At 40.8% G+C, this 26,011-nt stretch overlaps 1 protein-coding gene across 20 annotated transcripts in view; it reads left to right on the forward strand.

Annotated features, from left to right (window-relative positions):
* Positions 1 to 3,475: 3,475 nt before the first annotated feature.
* Positions 3,476 to 26,011, forward strand: part of ATP2B2 (ATPase plasma membrane Ca2+ transporting 2) — a 420,614-nt gene continuing 398,078 nt past the window's right edge. For 9 of the 20 annotated variants that reach the window (XM_038185709.2, XM_038185710.2, XM_038185711.2 and 6 more), the window contains exon 1: positions 10,297 to 10,492. The gene's annotated coding sequence lies outside the window, so the exon portion shown is untranslated. Of the gene's footprint in view, positions 3,680 to 5,190; positions 5,339 to 10,296; positions 10,493 to 26,011 lie in introns of those variants that run through there. The other 11 variants (XM_038185714.2, XM_038185715.2, XM_072044124.1 and 8 more) reach the window with 3 other exon arrangements.

Here is a 26,011-nt window from a genome sequence, read left to right on the forward strand (position 1 = left end):
TTTGTGTTAATTCAGTGGTGGCAAAAGTAGAGACGTGCTATCAAAGGTACGTCTGGGAGAATAAATCTTTGTACCTGGTGGTCAGGCATAGGTAACTTGACAAAGAATTTACACTTTGGAAATCAGGAATTGCATAATAAAGTGATACCAAACCACAATGAGTACAAACAAAAAGGCTGTACAGGTAGAGATACAGATGTAATTGAGAGAGGTGAATTGCTACAGTGAAATGAAATTATTTAAAAATTTAATTAGTAAAGTTCTTACGACTTCAAGGTCAATAGCAAGTCAGCAAAGATTTGAGAGAAGATCTGTGGCTTCTGGTATGTGTGTACCTGCCTGGAAGCCATTTACGGTTTTCCTGTAGGATAGTCTATTTTTCCCAGTAGAACAGTATCAAAATTCTGCAGCTCATCTATATTTACCATTTTGAGACACAACAGTGTAGCATACTTCATCCTCCTGTTCTTTGGATAAAGCTTGTTAGTAAAGGACATGTAGACCTGATACACTTCTAACAGCTGAGGCTGAAATGTAGTGCCGGAGTTGTCAGCATAGGAGAGCTGAATTAACAAAATGACTTTTTTTTACATTTCAAGTACAATATCAATCCTGCTGACCTTTAAACTTCTTAGAATTATCAAGCTAAATGTGAATTCTTTATCTCCTTAAAGTATTGTCTCTTTCAAAAATGGATAAACACAAGCAACTCTTACCACTGTCCTCTTTGCAGGGGTAGTGAGTTGGTGGAGCAGGATATGTCAGATGTTGAAGTGTGATGTTCTGCATTGCTAGACAACAACAGGAAATAAAGCACAGAATAAAACATTCTATTTTTGTTTTGCTTATGTATTACTGGAAATATGGGAGTTTGTTCTGCCCTTAGTGTATCTATTCACTTTCGTCTAATTTGCTTTCCCCTGTGGTTAAATAAGAGAATAAAGGCACAACATGAAAATGAGATGTGACAAATGATGGAAAAGCAAAAGTCATCTGGAGGATGAGTGTTTTCATGGGTTTCTGGGGCTCTCAGGCTTGCTTGCAAATCCTAAAACTGAAAGGGGTGGAAGGGCAGAGTGCTCCTCTCGCCTTCACCTCTTTGTGTCTGCTCCCACTCTCACTTTCCCACCCCAAATATATGCTCAACTGTAAACTCAGCATTGCTGCCATGCTGTACAATTCACTTTGACAAAAATTGGTTCATGGAAACATTTACATAGTCTTTTTTCTTTCCTATGGAAAACATGATTTATTGAAGATTGTAGCTTGGCGATGTAGCATCTGAATATGAGCACCACTTTTCCACAAAAAAGGAGGGTTTACTTGTCTTTACCCACTTTAAAGTTGAGTCACTTCCTATAAATATCCTGAACATAATGAGGATTTAGGCATGAAACAGTCTGTACTAGCATTTTAAGAACCAATTTTGTATTTTTCGTACACTTGAAATACATGCCAGGCTAATCTTAGAATGCCTTTTAAAGCTTAGCAAGGTCAAATAAGTGCTTTGTGCAATCACACACGTAAGTTGTATTTAACTTTTCATTAACTTTTCAGTGTGCTAAAAAATATGCATAATTCATTTCCCTGCTGTTTTTCACTGTAACCATATGATAAATGGTGAGGGGGAAAAAGATGAGAGATTGGTGAAGCTTTCTCATGTATGCTACCACTGAGAAACCACTACAACTGCCAACTTAAAGAGTATGTCGCTGTCTAGGTTCATTTTTATTCAGATTCCAGTAAGTTATATAATTAAAAGAATATTAATCTGTACTAAGTACAACTACTTGAACACCCCCTTATAATTGCAGAACTTTGCAATAATTACTGCTTTAGAATAGACTTTCTGATGAATACACGCCACTGCACTTCATTAGAAGTAAGTAACATGCATACACAGTCTGTGAAAAGTTGTAAGGAATGGCTGAAGATTTGCTTGTACCTTTTTGCTGTGCCATGAAAGACAGATGATTTTCCTTTATGGACTTACCGATGTCCCGTGTAATAAAACAACCTTTCTTCAAATGCATATTCTTATCTAGGCTTGCTTTCCTTGCTCTTACATAACTGAACACACACTTGAGACTGCTCTCTGTACTTATTTGCAGACTGCAGGATGGTCACAGTATCTGGGAGGATACTGCTTTCTGCAGCAAGAGTTGATTCACTGCCTTAACTCAACCTTTTACGTTTGCCTCAGGGCAGAAACTTCCGGATTTTCCTTATTGAAGCTCACATAAGATTGAATCAAATATGTATTTGAACTATGAACATTGGTGTGCCCAAGAAATAAACCAGAGACGGTAGAAAACACAGAGGAAACAGCAGTAACTTCATTTACGAGACCTAGCCCTGCCTGCCTCACTCTGCTCTGAAGAGGACAGTCCGTCTTCGGTGCCTCCATTCCAGGCAAATGCCTCGTTCCTCTCCACCAACACAGATGGTAAGGAAACAGCTTGGAGTAACTGGAAGTACTGTGCTGGGGAAGAAAGTCTTGGTACTGTTCATTCCTGGAGCAAACAAGCCATTGCATTGCAAACAGGGATTTCTCAGAGACTTGGGGGCTTTTTAGCCTCACCAGTCATCCCAGTGTTGTTTGACCAAGCCATCCCAGGGGGACAGGCAGACCACCCACCACAGTCTGTTCAAACACCATTGTAGCTTTTGTTTTCTGACATAGCCCAATTCATCCCTGCTGCTGAGACCCAAGCTTTCTAGGCAAAATTTGGACAGATAGCCATGTGTAGTAACCTTTTTAGTTGCCACACTCAGGAAATACAGCACATTAGGCTTTTTTCCTCTGCTATTCAGTCAGAAAATCCTGTTTATTTTAGTAAGATATATACTTTTCAATATAATACATAAAAGTAATATTTACCTCATTTAGATATTGTTTGTGAATGAGGATAGAATATGCATCAGCCCAGAAGCAATAGCAGCCTAGCAGCAAAATATCATTTACAAACATAAATCATTCAAATTCCATCTTAAGAGGATAATATTTGACTTCCCCCAATTACTTGCTTGTGGTAGGATGGTAGGATATCATATACTTATAAGAAAAAGCATAAACCACTCTGAGGTCATTAAAGCTTATTTATTTATTTATTTTTGTGGGGTTGGGTGGGGATATTTTTGAGTGATAGATTGGCATTTGGCATTGTGTGTCAAACACTATCCCTGGTAGTGTTCTCATTCAATTATCACCAGAAAACACTAGCAATAACACAGTATTTCCAACACCAGTAAATTTGGGTAAACTGAGGCTGCTCAAGAAAAGCATTTGAAAATAAAATCCATTCTTATATTGACCCATCCAAGATGATTAGTTAAAAGCTATATAGGAAGTCAGATTGAGAGATAGGGTTTGGCCGCTCCTTGTCAGCAAATTGTTGCTGATAAAGACCAGGTTTAAAACGTTGTATGACAGCTTTGATGGGAATTCAACAAGTCTGACTCTAATCAAGGCTGTGGTGTGGAGGCTAATTTCCTTCATCTGTGTGGGATACGGAATAGTTGAGGCTGGCTGGCACCTCCAACTTCTCTGCTCAAAGCACATTCAACTGGTTGCCCGGGACTGTGCCTAGCTAGGTTCTGAGTATCTCCAAGGATGGAGCCTCCACAACCTCTCTGTGCAGTCTGTGCAAGTGTTTGATCATCCTCAAAGTAAGAAAAGGTATGGTTTAAAAAATAATAATCATTTTTAATGTTTCCATGGAATTTCCTTTATTTCCGTTTGTGCCCATTGCCTCTTGTCCTGTTGCTGGGCACCACGGAGAAGAGCCTGGATCCATCTTTGTTTCTTCCCACTGGGCATTTAGTCTCGTTTATAAAATCTCCCTGAGCCTTCTCTTCCGCAAGCTGAACAGACCCAGTGCTCTTCGCCTCTCCTCACAGGATGGATGTTCCAGTTCCTTAATTGTCCCTGTGGCCCTTTGCTGAGCTCACTCCTGTAAGTCCCGGCCACTCTTGTACTGGGAGGCCATGAGCACTGGACCCTGTGCTCCGGGAGCGTCTCACCACTGCTGAGTGGGGGATGGATCATCTCCCTTCACCTGCTGGTAGTGCTCTACCTAATGTGGCCCAGGAGTCTCTCTGTCTTTCTTGCCATAATGCCACTCAGACTTTATTCACACAGAACCTTTCTGGATATCTTTTCTCTTTAATCTGGGATAGTCAGCCGACACTATGAATTTATGCTGATGCAAATAAAATCAGAATTTATTGTCTGAGAATAATTAAAAGTAGTTTTAAACCAGCAGTAATTTTTTTACCTAGAAGTTCCAAATCAATACAGAGTGATAAGTTGCTGAAACGCTACTAGAAAACAAAAAGCCGAATGAAGAATGAGAAAAAAGGCCTGCCCTTTTTCCATCCATAATGTATTCCATGTCCGCATTTTTCCTTTCGTCTGCTTGCACTCATAGCTAGAATGTATGCTCAAGATCATCAGATAGTTATATGGACCTAATTAGAAGACAGTACAAGAGATTAATCCTATTAAGGTGACTAATGGAGGTGTGTAGTCACCTTAAACTCCTCTCCAGGTAGTGGGAAGATGCAAATAGTGATACTGAAGAGGTCTTAGGAGGCCTGAATAGCCATCTGGATGCACTTATTTCTCTTTTGATTTTCTGTATGCGTGTATGTGTACACACACTGGAGTCCAGGAGGAACACTCCAAAGCTCAGCATTATGCCTAAGCATAGTGAATATAAGCCTGCGTAATCACGATGAAATACTAAACATGCAGGTTAGACCCTGGTAAGAACTAACCCTTTTAGGAATTAAAACCTGGGGGTGAGATCACACACGAATGTTGTGGCTGTGCATGCTAAGAATATGAACTATCTTGCTGCTGCCATTTCCATATGCAGTTAACCACGGGACTACTGAGACAGCCCATCATATCAGGCATGCAGATAACTCTGGGATTAATTTGCAAGCAGGCTGGGAGGTACCCAAGTCTGTCCATGTCTGACAGGAATGCTTACGTTCTTCTCACCTCAGAGCTCATTTGTAGTAATTGCTAAGAGATTCACAGTTACTATTTATAGAGAGCTTTGGAGACATAAGTACTATATTCATTAGCAGAAGTATTGGCCAGAAACTGGAAAAGTGAAAAAGCAGACTTCGTGTTGATAAATTGCTGAAAGGTCTAACAGCATTGTTAACTTCCTTTTGCAGTGACATGGGCTCTCCTGAGTCGATCCAAGGGCTTCCTGATAGTATTTTTCTGGCGTATATGTCTTAAAGCAACCACTTGCTTAAAATATATGTGTGTAGATTTGCCTTGCCCTTGTGATGTTTTTCATTAAGAGTTTAAATACAAAAGGTAAGGGGCTTCCAACAAAATGGTATGTATGTAACTTCAGTCTTTAGAAGATATTCTAAAATGTTATTATTCTCAAAGCAAATGAATCATTCTTACCCAAACATCAGCAAGCTAAACATGGTATTTATACAATGACCATTGGGACCATTTGTAGATTCTATGTTTGCTTTGCTAAATCCATCTTTATTTGCAACAAGAATTCTGTTATTGATAAATATTTTCTTTTAGGGATTTTGTGTAATATTTATCCTGGAAATTTCCACTGAAACCACAGAGGACAACTCGTATTTAAATCAATGATTCTATTTCCCCTTGGGAAGCTGCTGTAGAAAGCGAGGACTGACTTTTAATTTATGGGAATGTTGAGACAAGTTTGCCAGTAGCCAGCTTGTTTTCCAGCACTGACCTTTAGATGCTGCTTTATGTCTTCACTGTTTTTTTGAATTTTAGTCCTGCTTCTTTACCCACATCCCATGTCTAACGATTTAATTATCCTTCCTATTCAAAATCTTTGCTGCTAGTGCTAACGATTATGCAAACCATTGCCTACTTCACTCTATCAATATATTTCTTGGAACACAACATCAAGGTAGAAAATAGTTTCAAATTACTTAGTTACAGAAATAAGGTAGAAAATTTAAAAGAAAAGAGCTGTGATAAAGGAGATGGGCATTTTAACTAGTTTAAACTAGCTAAAACTTATCTTTGTCCTGAACTGTTGCTGTAATTTAACATTCAATTCTGAGAAAAGTCAGATTATACATCTGGCAAACTCACTTGTGGTCCTTTCAGAAAAGATATAATCACTGTATTATGTTCTCTCCATTGGCCATATTCTTCCAACTCTTTGTTGCTGTTGTGATTTTTATTTTTTTTTTCCTTTCTTGTGGGCTTGCCTGTTTGTTTATAACAGAGATGATATGGACGCTACCACCAGGTTATCAAGGTCATAGAAACTGTCCTTCTATATTTTTTTTCTAAGTGCTTTTGCGTGCAAAATTACCAACTTTTTATCAGGTTTAACAAATTACTTAGTTACAGAATACCTTTTGCCAGGGAAGCACCAGATTTATTTTCTAGAGTCACAAATGTTAACAGGGTCAGCAAACGGGAGCTTCATTCAGACCCTGTGTCTGTCCTATGCAGTTGCTACTCAATTCAGACGGAGGTTAAAGTCCCCTTACGTTTAGCACAGCTGAAGCAAGGACATTTCATGTAGGTATACATATAATATGCATTTTGCACTAGACTCCAGCTCTTCTTGCTTTGATGCTGAATTAGAACTGTGAAATAAGAGCTGCAGAATAACCCAATACATCTAACAATCCTCTGGTAATATATATATATTTTTTTCCCAAACAATGTGATGATCATAATTCTGTTATCTTCTAGTCTTTCCCAGCAGTGTCTGACATTCAGATGTTAAATGTGAAAAGCAACTTCATGCAGAACTGTGACAGGCTGACTGCTATACAACTTCATGGCAATGCCAGAGAACGTGTTACTGCCAGAAAACGTGTTACTGTCATAGCCTTTGTCTGTCGTTACTCTGGCTCTTAAGAACAATAGAGATGCAGGACTGGTTGTTTTTTGAGTGGGAGACTGTGATGTGAGGGTGTGAAATTACCGCAGGAGATCACACTGGTGATTCACGGGGATATGCTTTCTACTGTATCAGATACTGGACTTATGCCATAGCTTGGTGGCATATGATACCATGAGAGTTTTTTCTTAAGAGCAACTAAGACCGTGTCTGAACGTTCTCGTAATCAAACGTCTAACTCTGTTATGAGAGTAGCACTTCAAGGCTGTAAGTCAAATACTGGTCCTGCAAATATCCTTCTGAGTCCTCATATTTCAAAAAGTCCTGTATTGTTGTGTAATGACTCCTCATAAAACACTTTTGCCTGCTTTGTGAAGAATGATGACAGGTTTTACGATCGTACTTTGCTCTCTTAATGTATGTACTACTACATTTTTGGCAGATCAAGTATTCTTCACTTCCATTCTTAGCGTTGCCATTTGGCACCAGCAACACTTCAAAGGTAAACTCTCTAAGTGCATACGGATTCCTTGGAGTGGAAGGTGTTATGGATATATGATATGAACACATTATTGTTATGCTTTATATACATTATTTTTAGAAAATTTCATCATTGTTATGCTTTATATACATACATTATTTTTAGAAATCTCATAAAGTACACTGAAATAAAAGAATAGCTATTTCATTCTTATATAATTACAGCCAAACTGTAAGCTATTGAATTGGCACCCATTATCCCCTCCTTTCTGAAATGTCCTTGAAATTCCTCCTCTGTTTTGGTAGTGTGGAGATTAAGCTGTAGGTTGTGAAAATAACATGAAGCTGAAACCTGAGAAGAACTGTCTGACAAGTATAATTCATTATTAGATCATTCAGACTTAAGGCGTGCATAGTACCACCGAGTTTGATGACTGCAGGTAAAGGTGCACCTTCACATTTTTTAAACCAAGTAGATAACCTCCACTATGCATATGTTCCCCGGTTAAACAGGGAAATGAGAAAGAATTTAAAGGAATACCTAAACCTGAGAGAATGTGTAATTTAAGAAATTTAGGGAAAACCACGATGGGAATTGTCTGAAGTGTTGAATTATAGGAGATTAGTTGAAGCTGTTAACTGCATGCTTTATCTTGTAGTTTTACTAAAATCTCTATGTAATAGGTTAAGTTCCTAGAAATACTATAGTACAAGAAAAAGATCTCCAAAGAAAAAGAGAGACACTAAAAAATGCCATGTATTCTCTATAAAAATGAGCGTAGGGTAGCTTCTAAAGCTGTCAGAAATTATATATAACATATGTTTTCATAGGAAAAGATTTTCATAGGCAAAAGATAATAAACAAAAAATGTTTCTCTGTCTTCTGTTGTTTATTACAAATGATAAAGAGCCATGCAATTTTGCTATTTCACCATCACTTAAAAATCAGTCATAGGGACTGAATATCTTAAGATATTGTTTGTTCTGCTCTGCAGTTATTAGTCCCAGCTGCAGTAGCTGACCAGCTGTGGATGTTCTGATGAGACAAGTCATATGCTCAGAGGCTGACCTGAATAATATTTGAACCCAGAACTCTGCTCTGTGGTCTTTTATGTTTAACAGTGTAAGGTTGTGTGGGGAATTTTTACATTTCTGTGAAAATAGTCTGTAGGATGTGATGGTTTTATGCAGTGCAGAATTATTAGTCAAATGTATTTGCCTGCACTAAGTAAGAATGCACACCTAACGCTTTCAAATGGTACTCCAATCATCTGCTTTAAATGATTAATAAGCACAAGCAGAAAATAGCTCCAGATTTACCTAATGTTTGCACGATTATTTTTGTAAACACTTCATTCAGGCCTTTTCAGCCATCTTTCCAAGCATTGTCAAAACAGAAATGTTGCTATTTTTGGTTAGGTTTTCTCAGTTTGTTTGATCTTCGTGATGACACTGAGTGATGTATCAGGGAAAGCACCAGAAACGTTGATGTGCAGCTGACAGTAAGCATGTGGTTTAAGATCAAATGAGAGAACTAATCTAGATATTTGCAGAATACGTACAGGTTTCTGAAGTTTTCCAAAGGTGATGACTGAACTTTGTGAGAACTACAAGTTTGTATTTTGTTAATTTGTGTGAAATTACTACAAAGATTACAGCTTCTGGTTACAGCTTCTCCTAGTATCAAATAAGCTAGAAGTCGTTTGAAAAGATGTGGAGGGACTTGTACTTTTGTTCTGTTGGCTGTCCTACTTTTTCCTAAGTTCTTGCTGAGATAAGGTTAAGACTGGAATTTAAATGGCGTTGAGGAAGAAGCCAAGATAAGAATCAGAATATAATTAACATCGTATCGTCTCTCAAACAACCAGGGCTGGCCAGCACTGCTATTTACCAGTAAAAAGAGGTGGAAGAGTTCCACTTTTCCACATAAAATGCTAGTGTTGTCTGCGGTAGCAGTCTGTAGGTGTTATGCAATGGATATGAATCTTTTACACCAAACACAAGTCCACAGCACCAACCAAGCATTTTTTTTTTTTTTGTCTCCTCTTCCAAATTCTCTCTATTTCAGTTCAGCTTTGGAGATGGTTGGTGGGTAGTTTTAACTCTTGTGGTGGCAAGACTTTTTGTCATAGCAGAATTTTTAGGAAATCTAATCTGAGTCTATGTATAACATCAGGAAGGTTTGGTTAAATAACCCACTTTAATCGCTCTAGAAATGTTTCAAAGATGCCATTCTGCAATGCTGTGAAGAAAAGAAGCATCTTAAATCCACGTGTTTTTTTTTTTTTTCTTTGGGGGGCACTAATTTCCTCACACTGGAGTGCTAGTTCCTCAGTTTACTTCATGTAGGCAATCTGTACGTCAACTCCTTCATGAAGTGGGAACGAACCTCGGGCATCTTTGACAGGTGCTGTGCCCCAGGGCCAGAGCCTCCTTCTCTCGGTCAGGGTGAGGCCTTCTCGCGTCTTGTGGAGGATTCTGACAGAAATCTGTGAGCGCTGAGGGAACAGAAGGCGCGAGGTGGGGACCTTTTGCTGTTGACAGATACGATTCAAGCCCCGCTCGCTGAGCTCAGAGCCACCCTCACCGGTCCCCTGACATTTTGGGAGCCCCCGGGGCTGCGAGAGGCGAACGTCAGCACCGTGACGAGCGGTGAAAGCTGAGGGACCCCCGCATCCCCCAGGGCTCCCCTCCCTCCGCGGGGATGCGGGGCCTGAGTGGCGCCCACCCGGGAGCCCGGGGCCGAGCCCGCCGAGCGGGGGTCGCCGCTGCGCGCCCCCTGCAGCCGCGGCGGAGCCGGGCGCGGCGCCGGCCTCTCCCCGCTGAGGGGAGCCCCAGCCCTGCCGGGGGAGGCTCCGCTCCGCTCCGCTGGGGCCGGCACCTCGGCGGGGAGGGGAGAGGCGCTGCCCGCCCCCCCCCACCCCCGGGGCTTCCCCGCTCGCCGCGGCCCCGCTAAGTCTGACGGAGCGCCGCCGCCGCCGCCCACCGCAGCGCAGCGGCCCGGCGCAGGAGGGAGGCGCCGTGCGCGGCCCCACTCCGCGGGCGCCGCCGCCGCTGCTGAGGGGACAGCGGCCGCCTCCGCGCTCCCGGCGGCTCCGCTCGGCTCGGCTCGGCTCCGCTCGCCGGCTCAGGTAGGAGCAGGAGCCCGGCGCGGCCCGGATCTACCGGCGCTGCTTGGGGGCTGCGGGGAGCGGCGACCCCCGGGAGGGGCAGCCCCGCGCTGAGGTGACCTTGAGCGGCGGGATGCGGCCGAGGGATGTTCCCTCGGGGCGGTGGATGCGGGCGGCTTCTGCCCGGGGTCGCCCCGCGGGGCAGAGGCGCTGACCGCTCGCACAGCCCTCGGGGCTCCGCTGCGAGAGGCGGCGGGGACGGGCGGGCAGAGGTGGCCGCGCTGCCCCCGGGCTCGGGGCGAGCGAAGGGCTGAAGGGGGCCCTCCCCGTCCCGCACCCGGCGGGGGGCAGCTCCCCGAGCCGGGGGAAGGAGCCGGGAGGAGGCTTCAGCTCCCCCGCTGCGGGGAGCCGAGGGAAGGAGCAGCCGCTTCCAGGGGCGGGGATCTCGCCCCGCTCCCGCACCGCCGAGCTGCGGGGCCGGGCTGGGTCCCCGCTCCCACGGCTGCCCGCGGAGCCTCGCAGCGCTCCGGCGGAGCAGCGCCGAGCCGAAGGAGCCGAGCCCTCCCCCGACCTCTGCCCGCTCCTCTACCCCATTGAACTGTCAAAAAGTTGACTGCTGCTTCTGTGTTTCTAGCCGATCGTTTTCACTGTTTTTTTTTTTTTTTATTTTTTTCTTTTTTTTTCCAACCTTACTGTGCTGTTTTATCACGTTACACCATCACAACCTAATTCCGTGCTAACTCTTTCTTTATTTCCTTTTCATCCGCCACGTATTTTGTTGTCAAGTGACATTTGAGGAGCACCGATACCACGAGAAGGTGATGTGAAGACAGGGCAGCTAAAAGCAAAGGCATAGAGTAGGGCTCCACTGCCGCTGAAATAAACTACAATGTAAGTTTATAAACAGCGTGAAAGTTGACAGGGCTGTAACTCAACCCCCACGCAGTGAAAAGGGACCTTTTCCAGGCTGCAGATACCTTGCTGGCAGATACTGCCAGCCCTGGATGCGTGGGGAGGTCTTTGAAGATGAGTGGGACCGCGTACGGTCAGGTTTGCAAGCAGCTCTTTGTTTCTGATCCTGTCCACTCACCTTCACGTAACGCGCTTTAATGTGGCCACTGAAGTGGAATCCAACATTTTCAGGATGTTTACGTGAAGGAGTGGTGGCTTGTGTACGTCTCTGCGTCTTGCTATTAAACTAGCTCAGTATTCTTGAAAATGACTTTATGATCTAATGTTGACCTCCATTTCGACGGTGAGCATTGCTGGAAGTTCTTCCCAACACAAAAGATTTTGTATCAACTGCTTAGTTCAGCGTCAAGATTAACACTTCAACATTGAATTAAATGAATATTTTAATTTCACAGTGCAGAGTATTACTTTACCTTTAATTTGCGCTTGATATCATTACCAGTGTTGTGTTTTGTTCACATGCTATAAATTCAGTACCACAACCTCTTAATTTTCCAAGTGATATTGGACCCAAATTTCTGGCATGTTTCCCTAACCAAACTGTATTTTATAACCATTCAATTGCCTGTTTGCTGATTATCTGAAGAACATTTTTCTTGGTTTTTGACAAGTTCTATAGGGAGATAGCAGTTAATAAAATTGCACGTTGTTTGTGGTGCTGTCACCTCGATGGGATTCAGTTTGGAGGAAAGCAGTGGGGAGAGCAAATGGACTGTGGGAATACCCAGTGGTTTGATTTTCCTCAATGAAGCCTCCTGGTATCCCTTGATGCCCTGAGTTGCCCCACCTGGCTTTTCACCCCCACTTCAGAGTGGTGGGAGTTTCTGCTACATCCCGTGTCACCCATCAGACACAGCGTGGCACTGCGGGCAGCATTAGTTACCTCCTTGTAGGTATCTGAGTCAGACGTGGTGCATCTCTCTGGTTCCACATCCTTTGTTAGCTAAGAATAAAGCACTGGAGATCAACTACTACAGCAACTTTGGTGATGGGACTAGAAAGTAGGACTATTTGCCTGAAGATAGATAATCCTCTAGGTTTTAGCTTAGAGTTTATCTATATTAACAGCAGATGCATTTCATGGTTACTTGTTCATAATTTAAAATAGTTTAAAATTTAGAAAGTGAGCTTAAACTTTCTTGTACTCAAAAATTCCCCATAACACGCACTGCAACTTCAGAATAGGTGCAGGATGATGAATGGAGTTGTGGAAAAATGTCTGCAAAAAGATTCTTGGTGATGGTCTGATGGGAGATGATAGCAGGAGAGAGAATCTGGAATGGGAAGAAAGTTCACATCTAAACAAAGCTGTGTGGCTGCTGAAATCTTTTAAAATAAACATCTGAATGAAGTTCAAACTTCTGATAAAGCTTACCATCGGAATGTGTGTCAGATAAACTTAAGAATTCTGCTTCAAAACAAAGCTAAGTATATAAAAAAACAACAACAAAGATTAGTATAAATGCAAACTATTTCTTTTGTGAATATACGTGACAAGTGCAAAAGGTAAAATAGTTTTGACTGTCTGAAAAGAAAAATCTAAAATCTTTGAGAAAGGAAAATTGAACATGGATAAACAATATTTACGTGTAGCAGGATAATAGACATGACAGTAATGCGTGGAAGAGTGGCAGAGATACACGTTGGTCTCTATATTTGTTCTACAAAATTATTAGTTAGATCAAAAATTTTTTTGAAGCTTACTCTGAATAAGATTTCCTCTTTCATAAACAGAGTTATTTAGCACTGAAATATTTCAGACTTCTATTTTATAGGTGTAGTCAACTCTTTTATACTTAGTGCTTCAAATATATCACAATGTAATCTATATTATATAATAATGATCTGTATTCTAACTGATATGTTAACTGGCATTTTTCTGGGTCTTTGGTGTAAAAGGTCTCATCTTCATGGATTCTGCACCTTACATTCTGAATTCTTGAATATTTTGCAGCATATAAATAAAAGAGCTGCTGTGCTGCAGGGACGCCCTCCACACACTGGAATGTAAACTAAAAAGGCTTTAAATGTTTCTTAGAAGCAGAAGTTGTTACATATTTAACACATACAATAGCAAGTGTATTTTGGAGGGTTCATTGCATACCTTGAGTCCTGCAGAAAAATAACATCAATTCTGAAGGAGCCTGAGTTTCTTCAGTCCAGATGCTCAGGTCAGCACCCTCGCAGCCTCAGTCGCTGTTCTCTTGTGCAGGCTTCTTTATCTGCACGCAGCTATTTCTCTCCTTTGGTCTTAAGGACTGGCTTTACTGGCAGCTCTTACAGGCTTCCCATGGCTCCTGTTTCTGGGCCATGCACCCCCAAACTGCTCAGCTCCCTGACGCTGTCCCATTGAGTGCCGAGTGCATGTGAAGGCCACATTGTGGTGTGGTTCTGAGTGTGAGAGAGCAACAACAGTGATATCGTGTGCTAGGTAGTACAGCGTCAATACAAGGGTCTTTGTTTCCACAGTGAATTTCTTCATTGTGTGGTGGAATGCCTTTAAAAGTAACAGCGCTGGGGTTTTTGGAGCCCAAACGGGTTTCTTTCACTGATGCTTCCTGTGAGGGAGGTGCCCTGTCCTGCCTGCATGGAGCACTCTGTGTGTATGCAGCATATGTGTATATGGAAACCATCAAATAGGTTTGCAAATTCATCAGGGAGGGATTAGTCTTAATCACTGAAGCTGGGGCAGGGTTCAGAGCTGTGAGACTGAAGTGTGTTTCCCTGTCCCACCTGCCAAGCTTGGCCTCGGATGTACAGCTCATGCTCTGAGCAATTTTGTGCAGCATGAAGCCCACAAGACTGCAGCTCTCTATATACAGTATTTACATTTTTAAGCTTAATAAATCATAAATTCTGTAGTGTTTGTGGAATTACCTATAGCCTACCTTACCTGTTAACACACTACAACATTTTTCATTCAGCTGCACCAGGGGTATGTCTAACGTAGAATCAGCCAGCAGGGCTGAAGAGTGTTTAAAGATACCACAATTGCTGCTGTCCACTCCATGTTACATGCACGCTTTAGGATTTGGGAGTTTTCTGATGAGTGTTGAGGCTTTCTTTTGGTGGTTAATAGTGGAAATAGCACTGGATTATTCCTTTTGATATCTCCCTGCAAGCAGGAGACGCTTTTCAAGCCTCTGCATTGCTGTACTGTGTGGAAGTCAGTGTCACCTTGAGTATAGATTTGCTGAACATATATATTGTGTCCTGCTTATTGAATAGCCGTTCTTCATCAGTGGAAGCTATTCCTGCTAACGGGAAATCTGCCATCGTGGGAGATGTGATTGCATTCAGAACGTACAGAAGGGGCCCCTATATTAGACTATTCAGTGTTTCAGTTTCTGTATTGCAAGTTTTGTCTTGATGTTTTAAACCTTTCAGTAATACCAATATTTTTGAAACAGGCTAATGATGTAAGAAGCTTGAAATAATATGCAGCTTGTGTGGGGGCTTTGTAACCAAAATTGAAATTCCCAATGGGTTGATGGGTTCCTGAAAAGCATTTGCATAGGTGTCTTAAAATGTTTTTAGGTGGGATAATGAAGACTGTAGATAATCAAGAGAAAAACAAAAAGGCCTTTGCTAATGGCAGATTACTTAGCAATTTTTTTGGTAGCAATTGCTGAAGCTTAAGGTAAATTCACCTTATTCCCCAGAACACTGAAGATTTTTATTCTTTGTCACCTGAGGAAATTGTTCTGTGCATTTTTAGGTGGTGCTGGCCTACAGTTTCTGTAAAAGCAAAATGCTACCTGTGAGAATAAAGTTACTCTAGAGAACTAATTAATGGCAATATTAGGTATATATGCGACTGTTTTGCTATGTTAAAGTTGTAGTCTGAAGTTAAAATGCATTTTTAATGCGTTATTTTATCTACAAAATCCACAAACATTTTCTTAGCACATAGAATATTTTACTAGCTTTAACTTTTTTTTATGTTTTAAAAGTAGAAGACTGGTATGAATTTTGGCCTACATATGATAAAAGGTAATTACATAAAGAAAAAATGGTAAAAAGAAATAAATAATATATATATGTGGAAAAGATCCATGCCGTGTTATTGGATTCTTCTTAATGATAGTAATCACTGGCTGTCCAAAAGACCTGTCAGAAAGTAAGCCCATTCATTTTTAAATGTGCAAAACTCACAATAATCATTCTGAAAAAGGTAGACTGAGTCTTCCTGAAAGATTAATTACTCTGAAAAATTCATGTGGTATACATTGTAGCCTTTCTGGTTTTGTCAAGTGCTGGAGGACTTGAGAGAAATGGGAGGAAGAAAATGCCCTTACAATCTGTGAGGTTTGTTTCCTTCAAAAGATTCAGTGTTCTGGTGCTTTTTGTTTGGCCCAACAGTGTTCACTATATATTTTTTTTTGTTGGCACTGCTACCATTTATTGCTCCCTAGCTAAATAAGCTGACAAGATGGGGTTGCATTTACTGTGAATTTCCTTGTGAGTTTCGCTTTGTTTTGTTTTCCTTTTTTTTTTTTTTTTTTCCCTCTCTTGTTTTGCAAGTTTCTTGAGAGCGGAGAAAATGGAAAGGCTACTTTATGTACAGCATTCCTGTTACATATCCTGGTGTGACATAGGACTTATTTAAAAATACCATTATATTATTTGTTACTGATAGTCTGCAGTGCCTTCCAGATCCCTTCCAGCAGAACTCAACCTTGCTCCATTTTATATTTTTACTTGATTTGTAGCTTATTTGTAGCTTGATTTGGATTTCCTTTGCTTCCAGTTTACCGTTGAGCAATTTCTTCAATATATTAAGTTTTCTTTTGCAGCTTGCTTGTGTCCACTAGTGGATTGAAGATGGTACAAACCTTACTCGCCTACTTCACAAACATTTTTCTCTACTAACATTTGCCTGGCTGTCAAGCATATTCTTTCAGTGTGCTACGTGGAATTCCATCCCAGGGATGGAATACAAGGACCTGAGTACCCCTTAAGCTTCACTTACATATCAATCCTTACTGTCCTATGAAAATACCACATCGGGCAGTTACTGAGTGCCTTATTGTAGCCAATGTACACTGTCAATTATGGCTTTTCCATTCTTTATAAGGCCGGTTACCATATCAAAAGGGAAATTTCTTTGATTTGACATTTTGATTATTTTCCGGCACTTAATCCTTCAGGTGCTGATGTGATGATTTAGCTTGCTTCCACATTTTCCTGGGCATAACAGAGAGGTGGATTGGTTTGCAGTTTCTCGTCGCAGACTCGCTTCTTTTGAAGTTGCGTACTGGTTTTGCCTCTTCATGGTCCTTTGGGAACTTTACCCTTTCTTTGTGCATTATTGAATATAATAGCTAATGTTTGGGGATGGCTTTAGGTAATTCCTCAACTCCTCTGCAGTGAATTTCAACAGGCCCTATCAAACTGAGTACGTCTGGCTTCTCTTGACATTTTTTAGTCTGTTCTTTATTCTTCTGGCCTGTAGTCTTGTATTCTTGGTAAAATCACTTTTGATTTTTTTTTTTTCATTCTCCATTATCCTTTAGACATTAAAAGAATATGAAGGAGGTACTGAACGCTTCAGCTTTTTCTTAGCCATCTGTTATTTTCTCTCCTTTCCCATTAAATCCTAGAACTGTTGCTTATCTTTGTCTCCCATTTACTGCTGCTGTATTTATAGATCCTTTTTTGGTTGCCTTTTTATGTCCCTCATTAGTTGTTGATCCTTTTGTGTGTTGGCTTATCTGGATCATAGCCGAGACATTTCTGCCATTCTTTTCTACCTGTTCTTTGTTTAGTGTTCTTGTTTCACCTTTTGTACAATCTCTTCTGATAGTCAAAGCCTTTAGAAGACTCTGGATGTAACAATAATTGTCTCTCCCAATGCTCCTTCTATTTCCTCTGCATTGAGATAATCTGTTGCACTATTTTATACAGGCTTTGTTAATAAACTGTCAGGTTTCCTGAACTCCTGGACTCTAAGATCATCTCTTCAGGAGACATTACCAATCATTTGACTGAGTTTGTTGAAGTTGCTGCCCTGAATTCCACTTTTTTTTTTGTGCTTCTTTCACATCTTCCATTTAGTACAATAGTGAATTCTCTCAGCTTCTGATAATGCTCACCTGAAATGTATTGCTGCCAGTAAGGTCTCAGTCAATACTTTCCTATTAATCAGAATAAAATGCAGCTGCAGCTTTAGTAACATATTCCACAGTTGTACCTTTATCTTGTTTGCCCAGCTCCACCTTGATAATATAACATGGCTCCTCCTCAAGGCAACAGCCTGAAAAGATGAAAAAAAAAATGCCTCTGTGTGATGGCCAGGGCATGGCATGGAGCAACTAAGACTGTGTATTATTACTTGCTTTGTTAGGCGATGCTTTCTGATTTCATGCAAGCCGCTTGCCTTTGCTGGGCTACTGTTTGGGATTAATAATTAAACCGCCGCAGTATGTACTTAACCCGCATGTCTCAAGGGTTAATTCATTACTATTTGTAAAGCTACCGAGAATTTTGGAGGGAAAGTGCTACTGTAAGTGCAAAGCAATGCAAGGTGTTTGTGATGTTACTCACAAGGAGTATTAAAGCCACTTACAGAGGAGTGAAGCATGGCTTTTTGTATGCATACAGAAACAACCCAGCCTCTTCCCAGTGTGAAAATCCCAGTTCTCTTCGTGTTCCTCTTGCAGGTGCTGTGCTGAGAACCACTGCATCTCAGGTAGAACCTGCCTAGAACAGAAAACCTTTCCAGTTAAAATTTCTTCCTGCTTGAAGGAGGAATATCCTGCTTGTGAACTTAGCTCTAAGTCAAGCGCTCCTGTCAAGAGACCATTTCCAAGCTGCATTTATGGCCTGATTGTCTAATAAGTTACAGATAACACAGTAGAAATATTTAATGTGTTAAGGGCAAGATTTCTAAAAAGGGGAGGAATGGAAGCCAAATGGCATTTGGCTTGTCAGTGGGGTTTGTGCATCTACATCACTTGGATGTTTTTGAAAATTGCACTCTAAATTGGTGGCTAATAGAGAACTTCCCATTATAATGGTATAAAAGGCTTATAAGTCACTATTAATAATTCAGCTGAAGATTACTGGAGTCTGCTTCAGTACCTCCTGAAAAGGGTGAAGACTTTCTGCCATTGATTCAGTGTCTGTGGGTTATGTTGCTGGGGCGCTCTGGTGAAACAATGTGTCTGGGGGGACAATTTTGCCCCCTTCTATGCATGTAGGCAGCCAAGATTGAAAGTTATAAGTTACAGGAGAAGCTGTTGGTGGGGTTGCCTTTGATGCAGCCTGCCTAGGAGCAGCGGGATGTATAAGATCCTGCTCCGCGGAGCGCAGGGAGAATCAGGCACAAGGCATTTCTCTGCCAGCTTCCCCCAGCAGAAGCTCAGAGGTGGATTTGCAGGGGAAGGGAGCAGGAGGTGGGTGAAGCAGGGGCTGTTGCTGCTGTGCAGCACGGGCTCTGCATCACAAGGAGCAGCAGCAGTGCCCTGCCTGCCCTCCCAGCCTCCTCCGGCAGCGCGCAGACGCGCCCGGTGCCGCAGCCTTCGCGGTTACGCACCAGTGAGGAGCCGGCTGTTTTCTCCTTCCTTCTCTTTCTTCTACTGTCTGCCTCTCCTCTTTTGTTTTATCTCTTCCCATTCTCAAAAGATATCTAGACGAACCCTTCCCCCTAAAACCATGTGGTCTTCTATGTGCTATTGCTTTGGATGGGTACATGCCTTTTACATCCATTTTAAAGGAGGAATGTCAATTAAACCTACCAGTTTTATCCAACCAGATTTTCAGTCATCCCAGAAACACAGTACTGTCTTTGGGTAATCTGTGTATAAATACAAAAAACTGAAGCCCCATGTATATTTTTGTGGGGAGACAAAATCTGTAAAAGAACAACAGTGGATCACTGGCATTTTTAGCAAAGCAAACCTGATATTTAGAGATTTTTAGTGAGATGTGGAGTTTTTGTTAGCACATCAATAGCTGTGAGCAGAGAATGCTTCATAAAGCAAACATTTGAGAGAATGTTTGTTAACCCTGAAAGGGGAACTGGTGTGTCCAGATCCCTCTGCCATGGAGAGGGACAACTTTCTGCATGAATCCCCACAGCCACTGGTGTTGAACTGGAAGTCACTGGGAAGTGTTCTTTGTCTTCTCACTCCCCGCTTATTGCTTAGCACCCTGCCTCTGCAGCGGCCATGGATGCACAACGCCGATGTCTTTTCAAGCTGAATAAAACTCTACTTTGGACGTGATCCTGCCTGAATCTCTGTGCCTGTGGAACAGTGCTGCACACTGAAGGATGCCTGGACAAGTTGAAGTGAACCCTTACAGGTGCACACATTAGTGTTTACTTCTCAGGAAAAGTCCTTCCTGAGTGGGGGGAAGGCCTTTCCAACCTGTTGTTGCATGTGACTTCTGGCTTCATAACCTCCCTACAGTTCAGTCCAATTTTTTTTTTCATATTCTTCTGTAAATACGGCCAAAGAAAGATGAGATCAGTGAAGCTTATGATATCCACCCTGATTTTAAACCTCTGACTTCTGGAAGAAAATTGTGTCCCTAAATACTTTGCTCTGCTAGGGGAAAGTATACAGAAGGAAAAGCCATAGGATGACTATAAGTGTTAAACAATAAAACCGGAACAAAAAGCTTTCTATAAATAGTGGTGTGGTCCCAGTTCAGCAAAGTACTTAAGCATATGCCTAAATCCTTCCTTGTTCAGCAAAGCACTTACATGTGCATTTGAATTCTGCTGAAATAAAGCATTAAATATCAGGCTTAAGTGCTCTGTTGAATTAGGGGCTGTATCTGTGCCGACAGGCCTGCAGAGAAGGATGGTTTTCTGCACGGGAAAATGGAATGCTGTAGCGTAACATTTTCTATGAAATTTCTGGCATGGTGCACTGACCAATTAACTTGGAGAATGACTGGACATTAAAGTATTAGAGAGTCATTGTGCTCTGATATTCCCCAAATTGTCCCTTTTGTTATTGGCAAATTGGTCAGACGTAATGATAGCAGCTGCCTTTCTAACAGTAGGACCTGTATTAGCTATTGAAGTGAATTTTCAATTTCTTAGAAAAACAAATGCAATAATGATTTTCCCTGTGACATCAGTGGAGCAGTCTGTACTCAGGAATTCAAAATGTGAGCTGCTTGATCCAGGTGCCTCAATTAGCCCTCTTGTCAAGGAGTTTGCAAATACAGGTAAAGACCATTTTGTACAGAGACTTATTTTCTCAGAAACTATTTAGCTTCTGTTTTCTTAAAATACGATCTATTAAAGAATTTCACATTTTCAAGGTATTAGTCACTTTTGAAACTCTCCTGCAGGGATTGTAAGTACCGGCAGCTATTTTTAGTCATCTTGTCTCTGAAGAGGTTTCACATAATGTTAACACAGTGGCTGTGCTGGCTGGCTGCATTGATCAGAAAATGATATTTAAGAACCCCGTCTCGATTGGGTTAAAGCAATGAAAATACAACTCATCCCGATTGTTTATAACACAGATACGTATGGGTAACCAGATGGTGTTTTCATCTGTGTGAGCAAGCAGGTTGTAAAACTTTTATTTCTGATAGGATGGAAAACTCCCTTTGTCACCCCCTCGTCTGAGATTCGGGGATACAGACTCAGCTTTTGAGCAACCTGGCGCCTTGTCCCACTTTGATCGACAGCATAACGTTCAGATTTCGGATCACTCAAAGTTGATCAGACCCAGGATTCCCCAAATGCACTTCAGTATATTAGTTATGACAGTCCACTTTTTTTTTTTTTCTTTCTCATTGAAATCTTTGGGAAGTAGGTAAGTAGGTAAGTCAGTAAAGTCCAAACGTTTCTGCCCTGATGTTGTAATTACACAGAATTACCATGGTGATTTGGACAATATATTGTGGCAAGTAGGTCTAGAAGACCACTTCCAAAAATGTTCTTTGAACTACTGGGGCTTTTTAAAAAGCAGGCTGCAGAGCCCACGTTGTAGCTGGTGCTAATTGCCAAGGCACACTTCCATTGCTTTGATTACTTCACCTTTTTTCCGTTGAGCAAATCTGTGTACCCATTTCTTGCGTGTGATAAATCCCTATCAGGAAAAGCACACTGTAAGAATGGTTAGTTCAAATATTATATGTTTGAGCTGATTAAGGAAATTCTAATCTGGATCTTTACATAGGAAGTTATAAAGCAGTTTCATAATTTAAACCACATCAAATCTATAAAGTTACAATAAGCTCATGTAAATCTCCCCAGTGTAATAAAGTGGAAATATTTCAGCTGAACAATTAAAGAGCCCTGCAAATATTTGAGTGAAAGTCCCTTGTTGCTTTACGTTATATTTGATTAGGGCGGATGCAGCTTTGAAGAAGTGCCATTTTGATCTGATTCAAAAGGTCAGCTGTTACGAATCGTGGTTAATGTCAAAATGTTCTTTTACTTCATGTGCTGCGTTTGGCACTCTGAGTTACACAAACCCAGCTCTCGCTGTTTTGAATTTCAAACTGCTTGAGCAGCAGATTCTGCAGCAGGGATCAAAACATCCATTGGAGACAGGATCGAAATACGGAAATCGATGTGTAGAATGGCATATCACTGCTTTTAAAATTAATGAAGTTATACTACGTGATGTAATTAAGTAGGCTGGTAGATAAGAAACTAATGAGCTGGTCGTCATGAAATGTGCAGATGGAATAACTTCCAGTGGGCTGTTGCAGTGGAAATGACAGATTAGACTGGAAGTAAACTGACGGATTTTGGTGATCCAACGCTGAAATGTACGTGCACTGAAGCAAGCTGTTTTGCAAGTCCCTATCAATCTTCCTTTTCAAAACACTGGAAATAAACATAGCATTTTTAGTGAAATGTTCAGGAGCTGTTTTGTTAAGGTATCATGGCAAATAAATTCTTAAATTATTTACTCTGATGGCATTGCCATAGGTATTTAAATCTTGGTTCCAGGAGAAGGAATGGTATTTGAAAGCTGTATGTTGAGCATCATTGCTAAATTTAATTAACCAAAAATCTTGTAGTTTTTTATTTAAACCAAAAATTGCACTAAACTGAATAGCTATCTATCCCTATTTGGAAACAATTCCATTTCTCTACTGCGACAGGATTTAGCTATATGTTAGAGAATATTGTGAGTGAAAAAGGACAAAATGGTCATGATTATTAAACATTTTTGTTGACTAAATAAAGGAAAAAGTGGTGGAGAAATACAAACAATCATTACTTCCTTTGCCATTCTTGCTGTGAGTTTCTCTGCAGAGAGCTTTCAACAGAATTTAACCTAGGCAGGGCTTCGTCAGCTGGATACATTCTCCCCTCCCTTCCTCCACCTCCTTGGGAAATTGAAATCAAATTGCATTGTGCAGCAGATTAGTAGTGAGTTGAGTAATCAACTTGCAGAGGCAGTGATGACCTGGAGCTTGGTTGCAAGTTTTTTTTTTTCTTTTTTAAACCTAATCCTGTCTTGTGGCATTTTCCTAGGTACCTTCTTTCTGTTTAAGATGAATGGCAAGTGAATATGAAAGTAAGGATGTAATAAGGGAGGAAAAAATATATCTGTCAATTCAGAAATATTCATTTTTTTTTTTAATTCCAAATTCTTCTAAAGGTGGAAGGCAGGTTTTCTTCAGCTACATTCATGTGTCAGCTATTGTGCGTCTGTCTCGTGCTTTAACAGGGTGGTATTGATATTATCTTTTCATATGCACTTTTTTAATTTTTACGCAGCAAGATTGTAGGCGTTCAAAGGTACAGCAACACAGGACAAAATACATTGTCCTGAGAAATTCTGAGCGTATTTTAAAGTGTTTGTTTTGATTTAGTTTTCTCTTTTACAGTGTGCTCTCTAAGAAACCTTTTAGCTCTGGAAGAGCTGGTGAGGAACTGAAGTTCTTCTCAGATTAGTCCATCTGTGTAAGCTTGCTGTATTCAGCAAATTTATTTTTATAAATAGCTGCTCGAGATCATCATAAGGTAAAGGCTTGTATTTAAATACAGTGTGCATTAAGAAATACACTTCAGAAGATGCTTCTTATCGTGCTTATTATCTCATCTCTCCAAGGGACAAATAGCTTCTCATGTATGTGGATCCAGGAGTTAAAAGGAACCAGTACTTCTGTGAAGTGCTTCCTATCTATAAATATTTGTGAAGCCCTGCCCAGCTGCAAATAGAGAGGAAGGCTACGGGCTGAAGATTCGATCTGAGAAGATCCCAGTTCCAGTGAGGAGGGTGCTAGAAGGCTGTAGCAACTGGGGACCAAAGGGGTGTGCTCTTTGTAAATGAGGACTCGGCTGTGATGATACAGCCACAACACTAAATTAATTAATTGGATTTTCTGTTCTCTGGCACAGGTTTTTCTATGCATCGTCTTCACGATATGTGATAGTTTCCTTACAAGTTGCGGTTCCTGGAATTGGATAACAAAATAACCTTACGTTTCTTTTTTAGCTCTCCTTAAAAGAAAAGTTCTTCACAATTGTGCAGGGAAAAAAAAAAAAAGCCCCAAATGTTGCTTTTTAAAAAGAACCAACCCCACAGTTTTTCCTATGCCTACTTCATCATTTTTGGAGGGAGTGAACTGATTTTTTTTTTTTTCAGTTTCTTGATAATAATGTCTAGAAGATAATTCTGGGTCTACTTTGGAAGACAGTCCCCTGCAACAGCACTCAACATTAATACAGTGTGTAACATTGCCCTTTCAGTGTTCAATTGAGAGTGTAAAATAACATTTAAACTCACTGGGGCAGAAGTGCGTATAAAGTGGCCTACGCAGTTGCCAGCAGGTTGAAATCCACAGACACAGAATCATTTAACGAAGTTTAGGGAACTGGCTGAAAATAAAGGAAGTATATATTAAGTTTAAGCCTTGATATGTTCTGTGGTGCCTTTTTACTGAAAGATTACAGAAATAAGGTAGCAGCGATCTTTTTTTTTTTTTTTTTTTTTTTTTCCTTCTGAGCTCTTTCCTTTGGGAATTAATCCAAGTTGTGTTAGATAAGCTCAAACTTGGTATCAAAGCTCCATGATAAGGCATATATTAGTCAGCTATAGTATATCGAATTCCACTGTAGTTATGGTGAGCGAAAACTGGTGTTAGAATAAATCCTCCAAATAGTAATTCAAATTGTAGACTTAAGAAGAAGAATTTCGAAAAAAAAAAAAAAAAAATAAAAATGCTATACGCAAAAAGATTGAAGGACCAGTGAGGTTATAACATGGGGCAGTCACAGGTTAGGATATTCTGTAACCTCTCCACTCTGTGCAGTCTCAGGAGTGAAGGGGATGCGCCATCTGAAATCAGTATTCAGCGCAGTATGGCTGACCTGTGTACGTATGTGCTACTAAATACAACGTGTTTCTCTGCAGACAGCAGCGTTGTGTGTTGTGTTGGTTTTCACTATGAAAAAATTCAGGTGTAATGACTGTGTGAAGTGGATGAAAGGATGAGAAATGAATTATGTTTCCAGGGCTCTTCCACAAGAGTATGAGTTAGACTCTCGGATGGGAAACTGTGTTTAGTGGCTGCATTTCTCATAACCAAGTTTTGCTTCCCCTGTCTAGCGATATTAAAGACTGGAAGAAAATTAGCATTTGGAAAGTTGGGATTGAATAGACTACAGGAGCTGAGTTTTGTGACCTAAGATAACTGAACCAGGGCAAGCAGAACAAATACATTGGCTATGATGAACTTTATGGAATAAAATGGTTGAGATCTTTTTATTTTTTCCAGACAGGAGTTACCCCAATTACTTCAGGTGTTGAATTGACAAGGACATTGAAAAATTTTTGACATGTTTATATTAATGCATTATTAATGGGAGAAAATTCTGAGGGGGGAAAAGAGGAAGTGGCATCTGATGAGGCAAAACCTGGTCCTCACGCCATCATTCCTAAAACTCCACAGAAAACCCACAAAGAAGCAGAGGAGAGCAGTAGTGGTTTATCTGCAGTTATGCTTTCTTTCCCTGGGGAACTAAGAGGGGCCACTGTGTAGGACTCCTCTGTGGGAAAAGGGCAAATAGCCCTGACATCCCTGTGCTGCACTCACTATCCTGTCGGCGTTGCTGGACTTCAGGTAGGGTTTTCCATTTCTGTTGAGTTTGTTCTGTAGGCAAATTTGTAATTGAATCAGGTGGGACTGCTTGCTCTTGGCACATTTTCTCATTGTTTATCTCCTTTTGTACTTTCCTGAGAATTCAGGGGCTTATTTCAGTAGAAGTGTTTTGCTAATCTGATAGTTTATGAACTTTCTCACACAGCCATCAGTGGACCAATAGAAGTACAATATGCAGGATAAATTAAAAATCTACTGCCATGTGGATTTTCTGCATTAGAGAATTTAAATTCTATTATGTTTTTACATTAGAGAAATTAAAATTAATATGAATGTTATCATCTGAAGATAATTAGTGCATAAAATAGGCAAAATACTCATCTGAAAATAAGCACTGTTACCAAGGGCAATAATACTGTTAAGCAGAGACATTAATAGCATGTATCAAAACCACATTTTAATTTCAGTTGTCCTTTAGGAAACATCAATATGTTATTCTTCTTTTGCCTTTCCCACTGATGTGATCTTTTGTAG

This window comes from Anas platyrhynchos, chromosome 13 (genome assembly GCF_047663525.1).
Source record: "Anas platyrhynchos isolate ZD024472 breed Pekin duck chromosome 13, IASCAAS_PekinDuck_T2T, whole genome shotgun sequence".
Taxonomy (NCBI): Eukaryota; Metazoa; Chordata; class Aves; order Anseriformes; family Anatidae; genus Anas; species Anas platyrhynchos.